The 16350-nt window shown below is 43.9% G+C and overlaps 1 pseudogene; it reads right to left on the bottom strand.

Moving 5' to 3' along the window:
* Positions 1 to 9942: 9942 nt before the first annotated feature.
* LOC147737786 (protein-L-histidine N-pros-methyltransferase pseudogene) overlaps positions 9943 to 16350 on the bottom strand; it is a 36163-nt pseudogene continuing 29755 nt past the window's right edge.

Here is a 16350-nt window from a genome sequence, read left to right as displayed (position 1 = left end):
ACGAAAACCATTTGGGGTACAAAAGATTGGCAGGTACAAGGTCTTGAAGCACTATTCAGAACCTGCATGATACCAGAACAAATGATGTTTTTAAATGACACAATACACCAAACATCTTGTCTTGGCCTAGCTAAGATCAAAGACCTTAAAACACCGTCTATTCCAAAGCCAATACCTGAAAATACAACTACAGATATTGAGTTAGACGTCTCACAAATTTTACATTTTAACAGAACACATCCTGATTGGAAAAAGTGGTTAATCTGGCCTACTGACACAAACAACTGTCAAGATAGATTCCTGAACAAAACACAGGGGTTAAAAATGACCAGACTAGACCCTAGATACTCCCAGAGACAACATCCAGGGATAGTAACAACATACAATGTAGGGAAACTCTGCCTCGAATGGCTAACATCATCCACACTGGCTGAAATTAAGCAACACTTGTCTTTACTAAAAGATGGTGCTGATTTGCGCGATTTCATTCTTGGACCACGCAAACAGCGTCAAAAGTGTTTCATAGCGACCAGTATCTATGCTGCGTACAACGAGGCTTGGAAAGTCACACAAATTGAAACAGCTGAAAAAATACGAGAAATTGATCGTATTAATTTGGAAAAATCACTTTCTGTAGTGGACAATGGGTTAATGACTCTGTCCTCCAGAATATATTCGTTCGACAATATTGTATCTTCTGCCTTTGACATAATAGACATAGACTTGCTAATGTTACAACATGGCCAATCTCAATTACGTTCTATTGTACAATTGGGCTGGACGCTGCAAAATCTTCGTTCAGGCTATGTGCCTTGGCGTTTAATAAACACGACGTCATTATTTTCCATTTTTAACCTTACTGATAAACAAATCAGTTTGGCACAGAAAGGAGCAGACTATACAATCCTGTGCATCGAAAAACTGGAGAGATTACCATTGACAATGTCAGAGAGTCCTGTCATTGAATGGATAATACACAGAATTATCACTATTCCGATAACAACTTTCCGATTTAAAAAGTGCCTTGAATACATACCTACTGGCCAGTATGAACGATTGGGTAAAGGATATGTAAAATCTGAATGGAAAATACCATACACACATTCATGCTACAGTGACAGCGACAAAAATGTGTTTCTTAGTGGTGAAAATTGTAAACATTCACTTAGCGGTATACTTTTGTGCCAGGGTATTAATTTACACGGAGCTTGTGATGGAAATTCTAACAACCTTTCATGCCACCAGCTTGTCACACCTGCAACTCAGATAGAGCCCTTCTTTATGCAACTTGCAAACGGGAGTTACATTCTTAGAACGGATCACAGATGTTGTGGCCTTGTGCCAGGGAAAAGTTATCTAGTAAGAGTAACATCCATGCTCAAATGCTGTATGCAGGCATTGTTCCCGAGTGGGCCTGCAGACACAGTGACTCCCATCTGGCCTCGTCTGAATCTCTATTCTATACGAATTGATACTTTAAGCAAAATTAAGTCTGTGCTTTTGCAGACAACAGTGCCCATAACGTCATCAAAAGAGACGTATGATCTTCTTCAAGGACAGCTACTGAAGTTCATGAAATTTTATCAACAAATTGCCCCGTGCATTTCGTAGAAATGCTTAGCCAACTCCTTAACATGTCTAGTGCCACAGGCATCCCAGGCATATTTAAGACGATTTTTACGGGACTGCTAACACCATTTCAAGCAATTTTGGGAATCGTTCCTAATTTTGTACACTCTGTTTTTGGCGGCATACCCTTATTTTTGGGACTTGTAGCAGGGATTTTATTTTTGACCGTCCTGCTTCGTTATGGCAAGCCAAAGCTCAGACATAGCTCCCATGGGAATGGAAGAGACAATCCTAGCAATGCGCTACCGGGACAGGATAACTAACGTCCTTGGATTGGCCAGGCTGAGAGATCTAAACACGACCTGGTTCCTTTCATTCAGACCTATATGGCAGAACTGTATCTTACCGGTACTTCGATGTATGCTATGTGGAGATGAGTGCGTGTTGGACATCTGTCTTTCACTTCCATCAGCAGTACCAATGGACGTCGATACTTTGCTCAGTCCAATAACGGCTCACGCATTGTGTTGTCCCCAGCGGCTACCAATCCTGATGACGGCATTCATTGAGACTCCTGTGCTACGACTAGGTGGTAACAGTGGAGCAAGTGACAAAAGCGACATCACCCAGGTACGACCTTCTGTGAGCATTGCTGATCCCGACTATGATGACAGCAATCATTCTCACACCTGCCAAGTTACAGCATTATCGAATTTGGTTGAACTATCACCTGATTTTGTAGACCAATTCTTTGAGAGGCTGTCTGATATGATGTTCTCACCCGAACAGAAATAATAACTTTGGAGAAGCGTTCCGACACACAGCGTTCCCATGAACTCTGAATTCGGCCTTCAGTTTTGATCAACAAAAACTGCTAAAACCGTTGGAACTCTATTTTCCCGTTCAAGCATTAATTCTTTTGAATTGAACACTTTAATATTGATCCTTTTTTGGCACGAACAATTCTTTGCTTGAAGTAAAAACTATTCTTAGAGAACAGAAGCTTCAACTTCTATTTCTAAACACATCTAGAGACATAACAACCTTACACCAGCCTCTAGCATTTATTGCAATGCATTTTTATGTGATGATTTATCTCGCCCTTCTTCTGTTTCAGAGATATTTCATGTGTAATTCTTTTTGCATAATCGTTCATTGATTTCATATGCAATAATTTTTGAATGATTTCTATGCTTCAAAATCGTACAGTACCTATATTTTTCACGTATTACATTATACGCCTATTTCGAATGCATTTATGTATTTTGGTGTGGGCAATGTTACATCTTATTGCTCTAGTTTTAGTAATTTGATGGACATGAACCCGTGGAGTGGGTGTTGCGTGCTTATCTAGGATCCTGATCGATACTGTGACCTTATGCCCCCATTCGGCTATAAATCCATTTATTCCCTATATTGGCATAACCGTTCACGTGCGATATTTAGAAAGTCATCTCTGGCCTCACACGAACAGAGCCACATTCCAGAATAGTTTTCTCTGCCACTTCCTTTGCAACCAATTAGTGCAATGACAGAGCAAAAGTCACTATCTGAGATTCCTAGATTAACACTCCGAGTTCTTCAACAAGATAAAAACTCAGCAAACCTGGAAATCCCCGCTTGCTGTGTTTTGATTAGTAATAGAACTCTAATGAGCAACTGATAGCGATCACTTCCTAAGTGACATCTTTATTGACCTCTTATGTCCAGCAAACTTACGACAAACATGGCACCTTTCAGGTATAAATATTACCAACGTTGCCTTAAGCAAATGCTGTGTTGCTGCTGACGTTGTTAGCTGTGGCCCCCTGTTGCTGCAGCCTGCTGCCCGTCGCCTGAAGCTGCTGATACCATTATCGCTGCCAAAGCGCGAACGATGGTGTGGTGAAACTAGGAGCTGAACAGCCGTCCCTCTGCGAAGAGCCCAGCAGATGCCAGCTGCCCGCGGACGCTGTCCCCCCTCCTTCTCCTCCTCGACGCGCTGAAGAAGAGACGCTGCCTTTCTCCTGCCGAGAAATCCAGCTCCAGCGTTTCTGGTCTACCCTTGCGGGTGACTGGGATACCGAGTTCCCCCTGAAGGAGATACCAGACCTCCATCATTCTATTCAGAGGTATGGTGTTGACTAAACCCTTAGTGAGAATTCTTGAAGCAAACCTTGGCAAAACCAACTTAACTTAAAGCTACTTACTTACTCCCCTCCCACGTATTAGGCTTAGGTCAGGTACACTGGGGTAGGCGTAGTTAGAAGCACCAGTTGAGTATTTTAGCCTAATGTATATATGACTGTATATATGTTTTATTACTTTTAAACCATTGTATGGCTAAGAAACCATATCAATGCTTTTACAGTATTATCTCGCAATACTTATCTTACTGTACGTACTTTTTATAATAACAAGTCTTGCAATTGTGGCAATACATTTCTCTTGTACGAGAAGAAAGACTGTTCAATAAATGTTAACCCTTTATTGACAAACGCCCGTCTCTCTATTCTCTACATATTGTGAAAGTAAACTGCACCAACCTGACTGAGTAAAATAACTGTCTATTGTTTCACACGACCCTAGAGATTGACTCTTGATCTGAGGAGCAAAGTTTACATGTTGCACGGTTGTTGGAAAACTGAATCCCTTCTTGTCTGTGCCAGGGAAGCTGATCACTTCCTATGCAGTCAAGAAAGTTTCCAGTGACCTCTGAGCTAGTTGGTAACAAACCCAATTAAGTTTAGCATAGTCAGTAGAGGCCTGGAAGATCCGCACTTCTACGTCGATACTACTGTTTATGTTATTCCAATGCGCAGGGCCTAGTGGGAAACTAGGAACTACACTACAAGTGCAGCGTACATCAAATTTCACGCAGGCTTTTTGTTCCACCATTTCAAACTCCACTCAGTAGCAAACAAAGTCTTTGACCTCATCCGACCCCCAATGTATATATGCCTAGAACCCCTCATGGTGAAAAACAAAGCTCTACTACAAGACATTGGGGAGAAAACTACGGCAAGACAACTGACCACAGACATTGAAAATCAAACAACAATGAACACTATCGCCAACTGACCGGAAAAAAAGACAGCTGAAACGTGGAAACGAGTAAGCTGGAAACGGCTGACCAATGAGCAAAGAGACTTAGCCTGGATGGTTGTCCACGAATGCCTCCCCACCAGACAGTTCCAACACCGCAGAGGGATGGCGAGAACACAAAAATGCCCCAGACAAAGCTGCCTACACGAAGAAACCACAACTCATCTGATGTGGAACTGCCCCTATGCACATAAACTATAGAAGAAACTGGGCAAGCTCCTAAAACACTTTACCTCCATGACAAACCGACAACATGAGAACATTCTCTACGGCCTGGATCTACCCTCCCCAGACAAAGAGACCGCATGGAAAATAATCAACGCGGGGAAAGAAACCTGGGTATCTCCACGAACCTATTACTTTTCTCACACAAACAACTGACCACAATTGAATGATTAAAGTTGTGTTTCAATAAAGCAATGATATATGTAATGTATGACATTAAAAATTTAGGCCAGGCGAAAGCTAGCCAAACATGGAAATATAAAGAGTGGGCCAAATGGCTAATAAAAGCGTCATAAAAGACCCCCCAACATGGGGTAAGTCTTAATATATTAATGAATCTAGATGGAAACCACCAAAGTACATGTCTGCGAGCTCCACACTCGACTGGTAAAAAGTTCACCACCCTACAAGGGATCGGTTAAAATGTATCGTGCACCAAAATCTTTATAAATAAAGATATATTTTTACAACTAAATTAATCTGGGGGTGCCAGTGGTTACCGAGTAGGAGCTGCTCTATCACTAAAGAAGGATGGCAATGAGTGGGTGGTTGCATATGCATCACGCACCCCGACACAAGTGGGCAGAGGATTTTCAATGATAGGGAAAGAATTACTGGCTCCAACTTGGGCTGTAGAGAGTTTCAGGGTGTATGTTCGGGGTAGGAAATTCAAAATCTGTGCAAACCATAACTCTTTAGTGAATATTTCAAAAACAGGAGGTTGGAAAAATATAAGAGCACAGTTAGCACGATTGGCTTCAAAGTTGCAAATGTATTATTATGATATTGTAGGTGTTCCAGACAAAAATACTTGTGGTGCTGATAGGTTGTCACAGTTATCAGTGGAATCATGCAACGCACAGGAAATGGATGAGAGTGGACGTGATGTGGCATACATGTATGAAGATGTGATGTGTTGTAGGAACAGAGATGTGGCGAATAAGTTGGAGTTGCCTGAGGTGAAATGGATAGAAGAAACGAAAAAAGATGTGGTGCTGTTGGATGTAAAAAAAAAAAAATGTAAATAGGTGGCCATTGGACTGGGAATTGCAAGCTGAATTTAGCAATTTTTGGAAGGTAAAGGAGGAATTATCCTTTTGTAATGGTATTGTCCTAAGAGGAGATCGGTTTGTACCGCCTATTGGGAAGCGCGAGAACATTATCAAGTTAGGACATGAAGGCCATTGGTGGATGTCAAGCATGAGGAGGAAGGTTTAAGAAGAAATTTGGAGGTCAGGTTTGTATTTGATGGAGCAGGGTGAAGAGCAAAATTTTGTTCTAACCTGTGAAGTTAATCTCCCATAATGATTAATTATACTAATAAGTATGTGGTGAAATTATTAATCAACTTAGTTTAAAATTGCAACCATTACACACAGGATTAATTAATGTGCTTTATGTTGCCGCCGCAAAGAAGAAAATAATAAATTAACCTTGTCTGTTGTCTTTGTCAGTATTAAATGCGGCTGTTTAACTAATGGCATGTGCTTATTTTGTGTGCTTATGTTATGTCTTATTGTGACAAAAGCCTTTGGAGTTCGTGTGGTTCCTGGAAAATTAGTAAATATAAAAAGCTGCATTTATGTGCTTCTGCTAGGTAACATAATTAACCCCGTTAATTAGTAAAGGGGGAGGGTAACAGAATGGGTCTCAATTCTTTAATTAATTGATGTTTTGTGTTTGTTTAATAATAGTTTCCAAAGTGAGGCCTGAAAGTAGTTTGGAAAAATATGGCTGACCGAGACACAGACGTGAAATCTTGTCCAGAGTGGAGCCTTGCATTTACGCAATGGAGATTTTTGCTGCATAAACATTAACAATTGAAAAGACTTTTGCTTGAATAAAATGTGCTCACGGAAAGAAGGCCCAAAGACAGGAAGAGAAAGTCTCTGCCAAGATTAGGAAGCAATGTTTGAGCTCGTAGAAAGTAACATTTCTGAGGAAACGTAGGAAAATTGAGTACTAAGTTGGGGCTTAATATAACCCCTAATAAGATTGCTTCCTCTCTCTGTAACATCAACAATCTTGTTCAATCATCAAGCTTAAGACTCCAGCAATTTAAAATCACTTGTATGTTATACTACACACCTGAAAGGATATCTAAGTGGTCTACGAATATTTCGTTCAGTGATCGAACCAAATCCCAAATGCGGTCTAATTGCGGCGGATTTGGAACATATGCTGTTTTCTTGCCCAGTACTATCCAAGTTCTGGTCAGATATGGACAAGATATTGAAATTAAAACTGGTCTGCTCGCCCTCTCTTACGGCATCTTCAGTATTACTAGATATACGTACCACCAGCTTTAGTACTTATCGTATAGTCATGCTCTAAATTAGTTGTTACACGTGCCTGGATTTCCCCAAAACCCCTACATATCATGGAATGATGGTCATTGGTCAATGAAATTGATTCTATGGAGCACGCTGAGAGGTATTTGCTCATTATTGAACTGTGATAAAATTTGGGGCACCTTTATTATTTAAACATCCTTTTCAATTTTGGTACATATTTTGGGAAAATTAACCGCAACGTCATATTTTCTTTAATGTCTTGAATTGTAATGTAACTGTTTTAATTTTCATGCTGCTATTTTGTCTTTTCTCTCCCCATTTGGTTTTGTTTTATCAAATTGTATTCCTCCTTTTCATGTTGTCAATAAAAACTATTAAAAAAAAGAAAAATGCTATTTACAACATTGTGTTTTAAAATGATTCAAGGTCATGAGGGCAAGACTCTGTAGAATAGAGCTGGCTCTTTCAACCAAACTTCCATCCCCCCCAGCTACCACCCCCTTTGAAAGGCTGGGGCCCTGGGCCAGATTCCACTTTACCCATGCCTTAAACTTCTCTTTAAACTTTGTCTCAGTTCTGGGAAGAGCTAACTCTCCCAGGAGGGGGTTAATTGATAGAGCTGACATGCTTCAGGTGCAGTGGGAGGCAAGGGGTCTCCTCTGCTAAAACCAAAAGTGTGTCTTTTTGTTTGCTTTCGGGTTTAGCAGAGGAGACTCCTTGCCTCCCACTGCAGCTGAAGCTGTCAGCTTTGTGAATTAACCCCCCCTGGGAGAGTTAACATGACAAAAGAACAGGTACCTTCTGCCCCATCGATCTCCCCTCCCACCCCCTTCCACATACAAGAAGGCTTGCACAAACGGACGGAGGGAGGGCCAGGGCGCAGGGAACAAAGGTCAGATTGAAGTGGGAGTGCGCGACCCCCTTGGAAGGTGTCGTGCCCCCCAGGGGGGCGACCCCCCAAAAGATTGAAGAACACTGGGTTAGACTGAGCATGCTTAAGTCAGGCTCTATCGTAGGCTGGGGCCTGACCCTGCATTGCTCTATAAGCCAAAACCAGTGACTTAAACTGAATATGCCTGGTCACTGAAAGCCAGTGAAGCTTCTTCAGGTAGGAGAAATCGAGTGGCGATATGGGATGTTATCGATCAACCTGGCCGCTGCGTTCTGAACAATCTGTGCATTTCCCTTGGTGCCATCCTGGGAATCCTGTTTGCTGATGGACTGTCGGAGGATGGAGGAATCATGCACACTTGCTGGGTATTTGAAGGCGACATTGGTGGAGGTTCCACGGTGTTCTGTTGTTGCCTGCACATTGATGTGAGACGTGTGCTTTCTGTTGCGGTGATTGTGTGCTGTGTCGACAGGGGGCACAGGTATGACATGTGTGCTGTGGATTGCCCCCAAGACGTGCTTGCATCCAGCTATGGCGTATGGTCCCTGCTTGGTGGCCATCAGATCCTGCGTATAGGGACTGGGGTACCAGGCTGTGGTGATGTCCAGGACAGGTGTGATGGACTTGGATGTGGCTGGCTGTATGACTTCTCGTACTCTGGCGAGTGTTGGTTGGGTGTACCAGGGGCCAACATGTGCAGCTCAGCCCGCAGCTTTGTGTGGGGTGTGATGTTGGTTGTCTGCTGTGTTGGTTCAGTCGGCCTGTTTGGCCTTGTTGGTCAAGATGAATAGGATGGTTGTCCTTTTGGGCCTGTTGTGGGCAACTACATTGTCAGGTGTTAGTTCTGTGAGGCTGGTGTGGTTCCTGGGGGTCTGCTGTCTTTGTCTGGGCTGCCTCTGTGGTTTTCCGGGTAGCGGGGGGTGTTTTGGGTGGGGGGTTGGGGTCCTGGGGTGGTGGCGGTGGGTGTTGTGGCTCTCTTGGGTATCTGTGCCGCATGACCAGTGGCTCCATGGCATCTATTGCCCTTCAGATGTGGCTGTGGGCTGTGCTCCTTTTTGTGGTGCAGGCTGTGGTCCGAATTTGAACCAGGTCAGAGAAGGTGTTATTTTCCTGGTGCTAATGTGCCTTATCACCTGTTTTGTGTTCTTATTGCAGTTCTGTCTGGTCATTGTGAATGTTGTGGAGTGGTGTTATCGCAGCTTTTGGCACGGGAACGCCTACTCTGCATCTCATTAGCGATAGTTGCGGGAGTCATTTGTGGCAATGTTTTTTGCAGCTGCTATCGTGGTTGAACTGGTGCTGTGGGCTGGTAACACCTGCTTGTGAATGGGTAGATACATTTATCACTACTTTGGCTGCGATAAAGTGCAGTTAACTCCACGATAGCTCCTTGAGAATGTTCCCCTCAGTGTTGCAGATAGATGCTGCTGCTGCCCACCCCATTCTATTGAGAACCCAATGAATACCCCCTGACACTGATGCCGGGAAGACGATCTGCTATACAAATAAACAAGCTGGCCCACCACAAAAAGTGCACAAGAGGGGGCTTTGAAGCTGAGGATGAGCAACAGACCTGAAGAGGTTGGGTCTCGGAAAGACCAGAGACCGGCTGAAGCGGAAGCCAAGCTAGGACAGGCAAGGCCCCTTATACCCTCCTTCTACGACACAACATCTGTTGGAAGGGACGGCGGTTCGGCAGCTCACCGTGATGGGGCTGCACTTGAGGAAAAGCTGACCCTCCATTGCACCCAGAACCCGGGGCAGAGAGTATACGCTTTCCTCTGACTCCCTCCCTGGGAGCGCAGGCCCAGTGGGACTCTGGGACGGCCCCCGGATGAGACAGAGGTCGCTCAGAACAATGGCGCTAGCACACAAAACTCAACCTGCGAAACCTGCACTGTGAGTGTCCGTGGGAGCCCCCTGCTGATCTTCTTTCAGAAGAGGTGATACCTGCTGCGTCTGGAAAGTGAAAGCAATAACTAGAATCTTAAATTACATTGGGCAAACCTGACACTAGACAGACCAAACTCCCTTTCAAAAGGGAAAAAATTAAAAGCCAAGTGGACACACCACAGCCCGTTACCAGCCTAGACAACCCCCAGGAGGAAGACGCCTAAGATGTTGACATCAAAGAAATCTTGGTGGAAGTTAAGTTCAGTCTCTGCAACATAGATGCCAAACTAGACCTCATGGCCAGTCACCTCAACAGAATAAAGGAACAGGTGGATAAATACAATAATAGACTAGACCACATTGAACCTAGAGTCTCTGACGAAGAGAATGACCAAACAAAGGGGAATGAACAACTACTCAAGATGGAGAAAATACTTGAAATAATAAGAGCCAAAAACGAAGACCTAGAGGCACAAGCTAAACAAAATAACCTGAGAATGATTGGAGTCCAGAAGTCCACGGCCATTGACAATATGGAAAAATACGTAACAAACATGATCATTATTCTACTGTTTTGAGAGTGTTAGATTTTGTCTACTTTTTAGAGGAGGCCCCTGTCAAAAACACATAGGTAAGACACTGAAGCAGACAATCTATAGGACAGATCCCATACTACTGCCCTACTGTAACACGGTAGACACCAGACTGAGCTCACAACGACCCCAACCAAGTAGATGGCGCACCTAGAAGATGAACCTGCATACCAGCACCCAGATACAAAGCAGCACCGTAACTGGCGGGAAAGACCTGTGCAGAGCCCACTTCAGGGTTCCTTATCACATTTTGTATGATCTACCGTGGAGGGAGCCATCCACAAGGCATGAGCCACTGTTTCACCCACGAACGTGGAGGAAGGCTGGTGTGTACGCGAAGACCCTACATACCATCACCCTAATACTCATAACATACCAATGGCACCCAGAGGACATAGGCTCCTAACGCGGAATGTTAGACGGCTCAACAACCCCAGGAAATCTCGCCTTGTTCACACATACCCCAATAGACACCACACAGATATCTGCTTCCTTCAGGAAATAAACTTGACCCCACCCACCTCCACTCGCCTAGATGTGCGCTGGTGTTCAGAGGTACACCACTGCCTGAATTCCAACTATGCCAGGGGCACTGCAATACTTATAAGGAAAGGTATCTCATGGATGCTCAGTCAGATTAACCGCATCGATGCTGCGGCGATTTTCACGCTGTGCGGCTTTTTTTTAAAAGCCGCCTTACATGACGAGCTCAGCTCGTCATCAGCACACACCACCTGTGGGTGATGACGAGCTGAGCTTGTCATCAGCATCGAAAGGGTTAAAAAGGATACTGAGGGGCGGTATGATATAGCAGCAGGACAACTCCAACAGCAATCCCTCATACTTGTTTGCATATATGGTCCTAACATAGATGACCTAGAGTTTTACACTGAGCTGTGGCAGCAAATAGTGAAAATGGGCCACGGAACTATAACCTTGGGGGGAGATTTTAATGTAATCCTAGATCTGAACTAGACAGATCAGGAGCTGCTCGGCGGCCCCATCCTAAAGCAGTGGCACAACTCCATGCTTTAATACAAGATTTCAACATAAATTATGTATTTAGATATAAGAACGGGACACGTAGGTAGGGATCATGAGTGACATTAGCAAATGAAGCGTGGTCGCGCATAGACTACTGGCTGACCACCAGAGACATGACTACATGGTCAACAGCAACAGCCATGACACACCACCATCGGACAATGTCTGACCATGCTCCAGTACTTTTAGGGCTCACCTTTCCCTCGACCACCACATGTGCTTTTACATGGCACCATCCTCAACGGCGCACTGCGTGATCAGGTATTCTAGGCTGAAATACACCAGGCCATCACAGAACATTTTGCAGGGCTCAGTCAGCTCCCCCCAGATACTATGGGAGGCCTTCAAGGCAGTGGTAAGAGGGGCTTGTATCGCAAAGCAGACTGGGGTGCTAAAAGCAATCCATTCCTGACTTGCTGGAAAAAGATCTGCGGGAACTCGAGATGCTACTCTGTGACATGAGATCCCCTGGTACACTAGCGTCAATACGAGAGAAAATCACCGAATATGAGGAAGTTAGCAAACTGCTAACTTTACTATTTAACCCGTGAATTCCAAGAAAGACAGTTTAGGAAAGGCAAACATGCAGCAAAATCCTGGGGGATAAGCTGCGCAGGGCAAAAACTCAACACTATATTACAGAACTCCAGGATGAGCAATCAACAAACCAGACTTCCCCACAGGCCATACTCGACACGATGACCTCCTTCTACTCTAATCTCTACCATACTACGGAAGAGATACCTGAGGAAATGTGTGGTGACAGTACTTGGACTAACCCTTCACTGATTCTGTTCGCCACGGCAATGGAACCACTAGCAGCCCTACTACGACAACACAACGCGCACAGAGGGCTTAACTTCAGACTCCGCTGGTCTCGATGTATGCAGATGAAATAGCACTTTACATTCTAGAACCCCATATTAAACTTGATGCGGTTATCTGGGAGGTCATACACTTCTGGGAATTGTCGGGCGTCAAAATGAACTGGACTAAGTCCATTATCTTCCCCCTCACGGAAAACACCCCACAAATTGAATCGGAATACTCATTAATATGGGTGAGAGAACCAGTCAAATATCTGAGGGTATGGCTTAGCCACGACAGCGGAGACCTCTGGACAGCAAACTACGGTAGGGCAATCACCTGTCTAGAGGACAGACTCCCAATATGAAACCGTCTACCGATCCCCCTCTCGGGACTGTTTGCAATGACCAGGATGGTGGTTCTGCCAAAATTCAAGTCAACTTGTCAACCTGACTCTATCCTCCAAATTCCCAAAGCGCCTAAGATCACTATTAATAACACTTGCGTGGTCTGGGAAACAGCCCATGATAGCATGAGAAGTCCTCACCCTGCCCCTCCGACAGGGTGGATTAAACGCCCCAGATATGACATTATATGTTTTGTCACCCTTCAAATGCTAAGGGAAACTTTGGACATCCTTCCCGCCTCGGCAAGGAAAACTGTAGTCCACACTCTGGTGACCTCGCAGCTGGAATATGGGACTGTCCTATATTTGGGAGCATCCAAATGAAGCCTGCACTCCTGCAACGCATTCAGAATGCAGCGGTACACCTAGTTCTCAATCTACCCAGACGGGCTTCAGCGACGAAAGCCCCGGACTCCCTTCACTGTATGCCAATCAGTAAAATAATTCTCTTTAAAGCTTTATGTTCTGGCACCAGAATCTACAGGGAAAAGGTCATAGCTACCTGTTGATCTCCTGACCCCCTAAAAAACCTACTCAGGAGCACATCTACTCAAAGTTCCGAAAATCAAAAGGGCAAGGATGTGTGCAGGCTCATTTGACTATCTGGCAGCCAAAAATTGGAACACTCTGCTAGGAAGATCTGCACAGGTCATCTAAGGCCAGTGTCAGGTCCTCGCAGGACCTCAGGGTTACCAGGGACCTGGCATTAAAAGGGGAGTTAGACAGGGTTGTATAATGGCCCCATTCTTATTCAGCTTATATATAAATGATTTGGACAAAGTCCTAAGTTAAACCTTGAGGTAGATTTCCCATATGTAGGGTGTCGTGGACTTCCTGTTCTACTGAGGCTTTTTCTAGCTTTATGTCCGACTGGGATCTGGCTATCAACCACTCGAAATCATATGTTATGCTAGTGCGACTGCGTCCAAAAGAAATCTTTTAATTTAGGGTTGGTTCTTCCCCCATCCCCCATATGAATGTTTTCTCATATCTACGCGTTCTTCTGGATGGTCCGTTACAATGGGGGCCCCAAATCATTAAGAACAGGGGGGCTCTGATCAGGGCTAATGCGGCAATTTAATTTTTCCACAAAGATAGCGAGGAAACCAATAGGTGCCTTGTTAAAGGTATATCAGGCAAAAAGCCTGGCTATGTTGTAGCCAGCCTCAGCCAGGCCCACTAATGCAAGGGATTTGCCCTTCTCTGCATAAAGTCCTTTAGACCAATAGTAAGAAGTTGGCACAGAAACTGGAATAGAAAAGACAGGGTGAATTAAACCTCAAGAGGTGGAACTACATTCACACAGCACCCTTTGGTAAAGTATGAGGTAGCACACTGACTGAAGGAACTTGGTACTTTTCTACCAACATAGGGTCTCATCTGAAGGCGGTACAAGGCACAGAGTGTTGGTTACAGAACATATAAGGTCATTCAGCGAGTGTGCTAGCAACAAGTGGGAAGGGCTATCTGTTAGCCTATTCTCGTGGACACATCTTGACAGTTACATATCAGTAACAGTTGCAGACTGAACAGGGCATGCGCAAAGTAGTGGAGGATAAAAATATCTTGTCAGGAAAGTAGGACTAAACACATGGCAGCCAAAATGACCGACAGAAATAAAAAATGGATTCCGTAAACGGACAAGATAACGTCTAAACTCGAGATGTCTTCTGCTAATGCTTAATCTAATTATTACTAAATTACCACAGCTATAGCCAGTTACGGGAGTGAAATCTGGGGTCACACTATGGTGAGCCCCTTACAGGTGGCAGAGAACACATTTTTAAAGCGCCTGATGTGCGCCCCACAAAGCCTTTCTAATTTGTCGGCCCGCGAAGAACTTGGGGTTCTGTTTTGTGTGATACTCTAGCCTCGCGCCCTATTGTATTTTGGTTTAAATGCTGGCTGAATCCTGAGCTAAATCTCACTCACATTATATTGAGGGAGTGTTTGACTCTGGATAAAGCCCTCCAGATTCCATGGCTTAATTTCATCAAAGGAAGCCTGGAAGAGATAGGACGTGTAGAGCTGTGTCATAAGCCTGAAACAATCACCAGGAGGGATGTGGAGTCAGTAAAGTTATGCTATTTGTCTTTAAAGAAACTAGATAGGGACGAGCAGGAACTCAAGAAAGTAAGTGTCCGCAGGTTTATAATGCTCAAAACAACCCACTTACGGAGCCCGACCTCCTGGGGTCCCTGTCCACTCACGAGAAGTTTCTTCCAACCAGGTTCAGGATGAATTTGTTTCATTTTTTGCTGGCTAGACCCAAGGGTTGTCACAGAGGTCAAGTGGTAGCGTCCTGTGGCTGCGACGGCTTGTCTCCACAGGATTTGCTGCACTTTATGTTCTTCTGCAAATTTGACTCTGTTCCACGGAAACATTTCCTGGTACCTCTCTTGAAAAAGTTGAATTTCAGAAAAGTTCACCCAGCCTTCTTGTACCTACAACTGTTGAATGATGACGGTTTGTTCTTTGTTGTGGGTTTTCTAAAATCTACAATGAAATCAAGGGCTTGTATGGATGTATAATGTGTGGGCCGTTGGTCCACGGGCATTTCACAGTATGTTACCCTAGCTTTCTTTAAGGTGTAAAAGGAAAGCAGGCCAAGTCTTTAACTTTTATGATGTTTTATGGGGCGTCTGCTCTTTATGAATTAGTAGCTTTGTATATTCTGATATTTTTGGCATCTCGCACTTTATATCGAGTAGTATTTTGGAGTGGGCTCGTTTTTTATGCTGTTTTTTAATATGTCTGAATCTTTCTATGTATTGTAAAATTTTAACTTTTATGGCTGCCTTTGTGTAACCGAATAAAGTTTATTTGTATTGGAACACTCTGCTACCATTGCTGCGTGCATAAAAATCCACCCAGCCCTCTTGTACCTGCAACTGTTGAATGATGACCGTTTGTTCTTTGTTGAGGGGTTTCTGAAATCTGCAATGAAATCAAGGGCTTGTATGGATGTATAATGTGTGGGCCGTTGGTCCACGGGCATTTCACAGTATGTTACCCTGGCTTTCTTTAAGGTGTAAAAGAAAAGCAGGCCCATTTTTACCTTTTTTTTTAACTTTTATGAATTAGTAGCTTTGTATATTTTGATATTTTTGGCATCTCGCACTTTATATCGAGTAGTATTTTGGAGTTTGTTCATTTTTTATACAGTTTTTTAATATGTCTGAATCTTTCTATGTATTGTAAATTTTTAACTTTCATGGCTGCCTTTGTGTAGCCGAATAAAGTTTATTTGGATTGCAACACTCTGCTACCTTTGCTGCGTGCATAAAACAAGGAGAACATCTTCCGCAGAGGCCTAAAAACCTGGCTTTACCAGTTATAAGAATAATGAACTTAGAGCAGAGTACCACTCTAACCGGACGCACAGCTGATTCACGATGACGCTCTCCAATATACCACAAAAATGCTTCATGTTCAAGAGTGTTTTAATCGTTCATATTCCATAATTTCATTCGATTACAAAATCCTTCTCCTGTCACAAGGGAGACGATTGTTTATGCAAGGAAAGTTTCTGATGCGTCAGAT

Source organism: Lissotriton vulgaris, chromosome 1_1 (genome assembly GCF_964263255.1).
Source record: "Lissotriton vulgaris chromosome 1_1, aLisVul1.2, whole genome shotgun sequence".
Classification (NCBI taxonomy): Eukaryota; Metazoa; Chordata; class Amphibia; order Caudata; family Salamandridae; genus Lissotriton; species Lissotriton vulgaris.
The sequence above is the reverse complement of the archived record's forward strand: the minus strand, read 5'-3'. Positions and strand labels throughout refer to the sequence as shown.